Raw genomic sequence first — 9,518 nt, forward strand, 5'->3', positions numbered from 1 at the left:
GTTGGAAAATGACAGTTGGAAAATGACAGTTATTTTTGACAGTTGGAAAATGACAGTTGGAAAATGACAGTTATTTTTGACAGTTGGAAAATGACAGTTATTTTTGACAGTTGGAAAATGACAGTTGGAAAATGACAGTTATTTTTGACAGTTGGAAAATGACAGTTATTTTTGACAGTTGGAAAATGACAGTTATTTTTGACAGTTGGAAAATGACAATTGGAAAATGACAGTTATTTTTGACAGTTGGAAAATGACAGTTATTTTTGACAGTTGAAAAATGACAGTTGGAAAATGACAGTTGGAAAATGACAGTTATTTTTGACAGTTGGAAAATGACAGTTGGAAAATGACAGTTATTTTTGACAGTTGGAAAATGACAGTTATTTTTGACAGTTGGAAAATGACAGTTGGAAAATGACAGTTAATTTTTACAGTTGGAAAATGACAGTTATTTTTGACAGTTGGAAAATGACAGTTATTTTTGACAGTTGGAAAATGACAGTTATTTTTGACAGTTGGAAAATGACAGTTGGAAAATGACAGTTATTTTTGACAGTTGGAAAATGACAGTTATTTTTGACAGTTGGAAAATGACAGTTATTTTTGACAGTTGGAAAATGACAGTTGGAAAATGACAGTTATTTTTGACAGTTGGAAAATGACAGTTGGAAAATGACAGTTATTTTTGACAGTTGGAAAATGACAGTTGGAAAATGACAGTTGGAAAATGACAGTTATTTTTGACAGTTGGAAAATGACAGTTATTTTTGACAGTTGGAAAATGACAGTTATTTTTGACAGTTGGAAAATGACAGTTGGAAAATGACAGTTATTTTTGACAGTTGGAAAATGACAGTTATTTTTGACAGTTGGAAAATGACAGTTATTTTTGACAGTTGGAAAATGACAGTTGGAAAATGACAGTTATTTTTGACAGTTGGAAAATGACAGTTATTTTTGACAGTTGGAAAATGACAGTTGGAAAATGACAGTTGGAAAATGACAGTTATTTTTGACAGTTGGAAAATGACAGTTGGAAAATGACAGTTGGAAAATGACAGTTATTTTTGACAGTTGGAAAATGAGTTATTTTTGACAGTTGGAAAATGACAGTTGGAAAATGACAGTTGGAAAATGACAGTTATTTTTGACAGTTAGAAAATGACAGTTATTTTTGACAGTTGGAAAATGACAGTTATTTTTGACAGTTGGAAAATGACAGTTGGAAAATGACAGTTATTTTTGACAGTTGGAAAATGACAGTTGGAAAATGACAGTTATTTTTGACAGTTGGAAAATGACAGTTGGAAAATGACAGTTATTTTTGACAGGTGGAAAATGACAGTTGGAAAATGAGTTATTTTTGACAGTTGGAAAATGACAGTTGGAAAATGACAGTTGGAAAATGACAGTTATTTTTGACAGTTATTTTTGACAGTTGGAAAATGACAGTTATTTTTGACAGTTGGAAAATGACAGTTGGAAATAGACAGTTGGAAAATGACAGTTATTTTTGACAGTTGGAAAATGACAGTTGGAAAATGACAGTTATTTTTGACAGTTGGAAAATGACAGTTGGAAAATGACAGTTATTTTTGACAGTTGGAAAATGACAGTTATTTTTGACAGTTGGAAAATGACAGTTGGAAAATGACAGTTATTTTTGACAGTTGGAAAATGACAGTTGGAAAATGACAGTTATTTTTGACAGTTGGAAAATGGCAGTTATTTTTGACAGTTGGAAAATGGCAGTTATTTTTGACAGTTGGAAAATGGCAGTTGGAAAATGACAGTTATTTTTGACAGTTGGAAAATGGCAGTTATTTTTGACAGTTGGAAAATGACAGTTATTTTTGACAGTTGGAAAATGACAGTTATTTTTGACAGTTGGAAAATGACAGTTATTTTTGACAGTTGGAAAATGACAGTTGGAAAATGACAGTTAATTTTGACAGTTGGAAAATGACAGTTATTTTTGACAGTTGGAAAATGACAGTTATTTTTGACAGTTGGAAAATGACAGTTATTTTTGACAGTTGGAAAATGACAGTTATTTTTGACAGTTGGAAAATGACAGTTATTTTTGACAGTTGGAAAATGACAGTTGGAAAATGACAGTTATTTTTGACAGTTGGAAAATGACAGTTGGAAAATGACAGTTATTTTTGACAGTTGGAAAATGACAGTTGGAAAATGACAGTTATTTTTGACAGTTGGAAAATGACAGTTATTTTTGACAGTTGGAAAATGACAGTTGGAAAATGACAGTTATTTTTGACAGTTGGAAAATGACAGTTATTTTTGACAGTTGGAAAATGACAGTTATTTTTGACAGTTGGAAAATGACAATTGGAAAATGACAGTTATTTTTGACAGTTGGAAAATGACAGTTATTTTTGACAGTTGAAAAATGACAGTTGGAAAATGACAGTTGGAAAATGACAGTTATTTTTGACAGTTGGAAAATGACAGTTGGAAAATGACAGTTATTTTTGACAGTTGGAAAATGACAGTTATTTTTGACAGTTGGAAAATGACAGTTGGAAAATGACAGTTAATTTTGACAGTTGGAAAATGACAGTTATTTTTGACAGTTGGAAAATGACAGTTATTTTTGACAGTTGGAAAATGACAGTTGGAAAATGACAGTTATTTTTGACAGTTGGAAAATGACAGTTATTTTTGACAGTTGGAAAATGACAGTTGGAAAATGACAGTTGGAAAATGACAGTTATTTTTGACAGTTGGAAAATGACAGTTGGAAAATGACAGTTGGAAAATGACAGTTATTTTTGACAGTTGGAAAATGAGTTATTTTTGACAGTTGGAAAATGACAGTTGGAAAATGACAGTTGGAAAATGACAGTTATTTTTGACAGTTAGAAAATGACAGTTATTTTTGACAGTTGGAAAATGACAGTTATTTTTGACAGTTGGAAAATGACAGTTGGAAAATGACAGTTATTTTTGACAGTTGGAAAATGACAGTTGGAAAATGACAGTTATTTTTGACAGTTGGAAAATGACAGTTGGAAAATGACAGTTATTTTTGACAGGTGGAAAATGACAGTTGGAAAATGAGTTATTTTTGACAGTTGGAAAATGACAGTTGGAAAATGACAGTTGGAAAATGACAGTTATTTTTGACAGTTATTTTTGACAGTTGGAAAATGACAGTTATTTTTGACAGTTGGAAAATGACAGTTGGAAATAGACAGTTGGAAAATGACAGTTATTTTTGACAGTTGGAAAATGACAGTTGGAAAATGACAGTTATTTTTGACAGTTGGAAAATGACAGTTGGAAAATGACAGTTATTTTTGACAGTTGGAAAATGACAGTTATTTTTGACAGTTGGAAAATGACAGTTGGAAAATGACAGTTATTTTTGACAGTTGGAAAATGACAGTTGGAAAATGACAGTTATTTTTGACAGTTGGAAAATGGCAGTTATTTTTGACAGTTGGAAAATGGCAGTTATTTTTGACAGTTGGAAAATGGCAGTTGGAAAATGACAGTTATTTTTGACAGTTGGAAAATGGCAGTTATTTTTGACAGTTGGAAAATGACAGTTATTTTTGACAGTTGGAAAATGACAGTTATTTTTGACAGTTGGAAAATGACAGTTATTTTTGACAGTTGGAAAATGACAGTTGGAAAATGACAGTTAATTTTGACAGTTGGAAAATGACAGTTATTTTTGACAGTTGGAAAATGACAGTTATTTTTGACAGTTGGAAAATGACAGTTATTTTTGACAGTTGGAAAATGACAGTTATTTTTGACAGTTGGAAAATGACAGTTATTTTTGACAGTTGGAAAATGACAGTTGGAAAATGACAGTTATTTTTGACAGTTGGAAAATGACAGTTGGAAAATGACAGTTATTTTTGACAGTTGGAAAATGACAGTTGGAAAATGACAGTTATTTTTGACAGTTGGAAAATGACAGTTATTTTTGACAGTTGGAAAATGACAGTTGGAAAATGACAGTTATTTTTGACAGTTGGAAAATGACAGTTATTTTTGACAGTTGGAAAATGACAGTTATTTTTGACAGTTGGAAAATGACAATTGGAAAATGACAGTTATTTTTGACAGTTGGAAAATGACAGTTATTTTTGACAGTTGAAAAATGACAGTTGGAAAATGACAGTTGGAAAATGACAGTTATTTTTGACAGTTGGAAAATGACAGTTGGAAAATGACAGTTATTTTTGACAGTTGGAAAATGACAGTTATTTTTGACAGTTGGAAAATGACAGTTGGAAAATGACAGTTAATTTTGACAGTTGGAAAATGACAGTTATTTTTGACAGTTGGAAAATGACAGTTATTTTTGACAGTTGGAAAATGACAGTTGGAAAATGACAGTTATTTTTGACAGTTGGAAAATGACAGTTATTTTTGACAGTTGGAAAATGACAGTTATTTTTGACAGTTGGAAAATGACAGTTGGAAAATGACAGTTATTTTTGACAGTTGGAAAATGACAGTTATTTTTGACAGTTGGAAAATGACAGTTGGAAAATGACAGTTGGAAAATGACAGTTATTTTTGACAGTTGGAAAATGACAGTTATTTTTGACAGTTGGAAAATGACAGTTATTTTTGACAGTTGGAAAATGACAGTTGGAAAATGACAGTTATTTTTGACAGTTGGAAAATGACAGTTATTTTTGACAGTTGGAAAATGACAGTTATTTTTGACAGTTGGAAAATGACAGTTGGAAAATGACAGTTATTTTTGACAGTTGGAAAATGACAGTTATTTTTGACAGTTGGAAAATGACAGTTGGAAAATGACAGTTGGAAAATGACAGTTATTTTTGACAGTTGGAAAATGACAGTTGGAAAATGACAGTTGGAAAATGACAGTTATTTTTGACAGTTGGAAAATGAGTTATTTTTGACAGTTGGAAAATGACAGTTGGAAAATGACAGTTGGAAAATGACAGTTATTTTTGACAGTTAGAAAATGACAGTTATTTTTGACAGTTGGAAAATGACAGTTATTTTTGACAGTTGGAAAATGACAGTTGGAAAATGACAGTTATTTTTGACAGTTGGAAAATGACAGTTGGAAAATGACAGTTATTTTTGACAGTTGGAAAATGACAGTTATTTTTGACAGTTGGAAAATGACAGTTGGAAAATGACAGTTATTTTTGACAGTTGGAAAATGACAGTTATTTTTGACAGTTGGAAAATGACAGTTGGAAAATGACAGTTATTTTTGACAGTTGGAAAATGACAGTTATTTTTGACAGTTGGAAAATGACAGTTATTTTTGACAGTTGGAAAATGACAGTTATTTTTGACAGTTGGAAAATGACAGTTGGAAAATGACAGTTATTTTTGACAGTTGGAAAATGACAGTTGGAAAATGACAGTTATTTTTGACAGTTGGAAAATGACAGTTGGAAAATGACAGTTATTTTTGACAGTTGGAAAATGACAGTTATTTTTGACAGTTGGAAAATGACAGTTGGAAAATGACAGTTATTTTTGACAGTTGGAAAATGACAGTTATTTTTGACAGTTGGAAAATGACAGTTATTTTTGACAGTTGGAAAATGACAGTTGGAAAATGACAGTTATTTTTGACAGTTGGAAAATGACAGTTGGAAAATGACAGTTATTTTTGACAGTTGGAAAATGACAGTTGGAAAATGACAGTTATTTTTGACAGTTGGAAAATGACAGTTATTTTTGACAGTTGGAAAATGACAGTTATTTTTGACAGTTGGAAAATGACAGTTGGAAAATGACAGTTATTTTTGACAGTTGGAAAATGACAGTTATTTTTGACAGTTGGAAAATGACAGTTATTTTTGACAGTTGGAAAATGACAGTTGGAAAATGACAGTTATTTTTGACAGTTGGAAAATGACAGTTATTTTTGACAGTTGGAAAATGACAGTTATTTTTGATAGTTGGAAAATGACAGTTGGAAAATGACAGTTATTTTTGACAGTTGGAAAATGACAGTTATTTTTGACAGTTGTAAAATGACAGTTGTAAAATGACAGTTATTTTTGACAGTTGGAAAATGGCAGTTATTTTTGACAGTTGGAAAATGACAGTTGGAAAATGACAGTTATTTTTGACAGTTGGAAAATGACAGTTATTTTTGACAGTTGGAAAATGACAGTTGGAAAATGACAGTTATTTTTGACAGTTGGAAAATGACAGTTATTTTTGACAGTTGGAAAATGACAGTTATTTTTGACAGTTGGAAAATGACAGTTGGAAAATGACAGTTATTTTTGACAGTTGGAAAATGACAGTTGGAAAATGACAGTTATTTTTGACAGTTGGAAAATGACAGTTATTTTTGACAGTCCATTATTCTCTATGGGCATTCCCTTCTGTTCCATTATTCTCTATGGGAATTCCCTTCTGTTCCATTATTCTCTATGGGAATTCCCTGCTATTCCATTATTCTCTATGGGCATTCCCTTCTGGTCCATTATTCTCTATGGGCATTCCCTTCTGGTCCATTATTCTCCATGGGCATTCCCTTCTATTCCATTATTCTCTATGGGCATTCCCTTCTGGTCCATTATTCTCTATGGGCATTCCCTTCTGTTCCATTATTCTCTATAGGAATTCCCTTCTGTTCCATTATTCTCTATGGGAATTCCCTTCTATTCCATTATTCTCTATGGGCATTCCCTTCTGGTCCATTATTCTCTATGGGCATTCCCTTCTGGTCCATTATTCTCTATGGGCATTCCCTTCTGGTCCATTATTCTCTATGGGCATTCCCTTCTGGTCCATTATTCTCTATGGGCATTCCCTTCTGGTCCATTATTCCCTATGGGCATTCCCTACTGGTCCATTATTCCCTATGGGCATTCCCTTCTGGTCCATTATTCTCCATGGGCATTCCCTTCTGTTTCATTATTCCCTATGGGCATTCCCTTCTGGTCCATTATTCTCCATGGGCATTCCCTTCTGGTCCATTATTCTCTATGGGCATTCCCTTCTGTTCCATTATTCTCCATGGGCATTCCCTTCTAGTCCATTATTCTCTATGGGCATTCCCTTCTGGTCCATTATTCTCTATGGGCATTCCCTTCTGGTCCATTATTCTCCATGGGCATTCCCTTCTGTTTCATTATTCTCTATGGGCATTCCCTTCTGGTCCATTATTCTCTATGGGCATTCCCTTCTGTTCCATTATTCTCCATGGGCATTCCCTTCTAGTCCATTATTCTCTATGGGCATTCCCTTCTGGTCCATTATTCTCTATGGGCATTCCCTTCTGGTCCATTATTCTCCATGGGCATTCCCTTCTGTTTCATTATTCTCTATGGGCATTCCCTTCTGGTCCATTATTCTCCATGGGCATTCCCTTCTGTTTCATTATTCTCTATGGGCATTCCCTTCTGGTCCATTATTCTCTATGGGCATTCCCTTCTGGTCCATTATTCTCTATGGGCATTCCCTTCTGGTCCATTATTCTCTATGGGCATTCCCTGCTGGTCCATTATTCTTTATGGGCATTCCCTTCTGGTCATTATTCTCTATGGGCATTCCCTGCTGGTCCATTATTCTCTATGGGCATTGCCTTCTGGTCCATTATTCTCTATGGGCATTCCCTTCTGGTCATTATTCTCTATGGGCATTCCATTCTGCCATTCTTTTTAGTATGTCTCCATTGAGGGGGATTTACTAAAACTGGAAGAGACTCTGGGGCAGTTGTGCATAGTAACCCACCAGTATCTAACTGGCATCTATAGGACATGTCAGTGTAAATGTGCCCAAGATCTGCACAATTGATCAAAACTAGAGCAGCTGTGCATGGCAACCAATCAGCTTCTAGCTTTAGATTGTTTGAATAACCTTTAAAAATGAAAGCTAGATGCTGATTGGCTGCCATGTGCTGCTCCACCCACATTCTGGCTGCTCCAATTTTGAAACATTTTGGTTTGGGGGGGGGGGGGTTACTATAGACTTTTTTGGATAGGCAGCAAGGGGGGCAGCTTCTAACTTCAGATTGTCCAGTTAAGCTTCGAAAATGAAAGATAGAAGCTGATTGGCAGGCATGGGCTCCTGCTCCGGGTTTAGGCTTCTTTCACATAGACAGTCTGCTTACCTTTCTCTGAAATTTGATCCACTGTTTATTACTTTTCGGAGGGCGGTATAGCAGCAGCTGGGGCTCCGCTCACACCTATGCAGTTTGCTTTTTGTCCGTTTTGCAATGCTTTTCCCATTTCGTTTTGCGTTTTTGTACATGCATTTTTGATGCGTTTTTACCATTTGTTCAGCCCCCCCCTTTTTTTTTTTTTGTTAAATTTGATTTTTTTTTGCTGTGCAGAATAAAAATGCAAAACATGGCAAAAATGCACTAATGCACTACCATGCATTTCAGCAGCTTCTCCATTGAACTCTATTGTAGCATGTTAAATGGATTGTAGTACGTCTCTGCAAAAAGCACCAAAAACGAATGGGTGTGAACAGAGCCTGATAGGTGAACACTGCTGCCTACTCATTACCTTTATTTTTTTTAGTTTTATACTTAAATTGCTGAACAGTAGTTTTTTATTGCAAGACTGAATGCTCGGCTCGCAGTTGCAGTGTGGCCCCATTGACCTCAATGAGGAGATGCTGCCTGACAAAATATGCACTTTGAGAGCTTTCATTTTACAATGTTGGTGGTCCGCTCAGCTGCCTGTTTTTACTGCCCCACTGGCTGCCCATGTGTAAGAATCTGTTGTAAATTCCCTGCCTAAGAACGTGGAGGAGCAGCGCATGGCAACCAATCAGCTTCTAGCTTTCATTTTCAAAGATTAACTGAACATGCCAAGGCTAGAAGCTGAAGTGTGACTGTGCCCAGGATCTGGGGACTGGATAAAAACTGGACCAATCAGCTTCTAGATTTCATTTTCAAAGATTAACTGAACAAGCCAAGGCTAGAAGCTGCAGTGTGACTGTGCCCAGGATCTGGGGAGTGGATAAATACTGGACCAATCAGCTTCTAGATTTCATTTTCAAAGATTAACTGAACAAGCCAAGGCTAGAAGCTGCAGTGTGACTGTGCCCAGGATCTGGGGAGTGGATAAATACTGGACCAATCAGCTTCTAGATTTCATTTTCAAAGATTAACTGAACAAGCCAAGGCTAGAAGCTGAAGTGTGACTGTGCCCAGGATCTGGGGAGTGGATACAAACTGGACCAATCAGCTTCTAGCTTTCATTTTCAAAGATTAACTGAACAAGCCAAAGCTAGAAGCTGATTGGTCCAGTTTTTATCCATTCCCCAGATCCTGGGCACAGTCACACTGCCATGTCGTAGAGATGCCAGCCAGACCCTCTGATCCACAGTTGTCAGCAGTAAAATGTAGTGGTCGGAGGTCCTGGCAGATGCGGACATTGCAGCAGTACAGGGCACATAGGAGGGCTAATGTATACGAAGGAACAGTGATGTGATGAAAAGGAAGAGGGAGGGAGGATCACAGGCTGAATCATCAACAGGATGTGGCGACAGAGAAAGGCTGCACTATCAAC

At 35.3% G+C, this 9,518-nt stretch overlaps 1 protein-coding gene across 1 annotated transcript in view; it reads left to right on the forward strand.

The window, feature by feature from the left end:
- The first annotated feature begins 9,265 nt into the window (after positions 1 to 9,265).
- Positions 9,266 to 9,518, forward strand: part of LOC149467973 (transcription factor Jun-like) — a 46,039-nt gene continuing 45,786 nt past the window's right edge. Inside the window, exon 1 of the mRNA XM_089670870.1 lies at positions 9,266 to 9,518. This exon is cut by the window's right edge and continues 246 nt beyond it. The gene's annotated coding sequence lies outside the window, so the exon portion shown is untranslated.

This window comes from Staurois parvus, unplaced genomic scaffold (genome assembly GCF_062004578.1).
Source record: "Staurois parvus isolate SC_StPar_1 unplaced genomic scaffold, SC_StPar_1.0 ptg000096l, whole genome shotgun sequence".
Lineage (NCBI taxonomy): Eukaryota > Metazoa > Chordata > Amphibia > Anura > Ranidae > Staurois > Staurois parvus.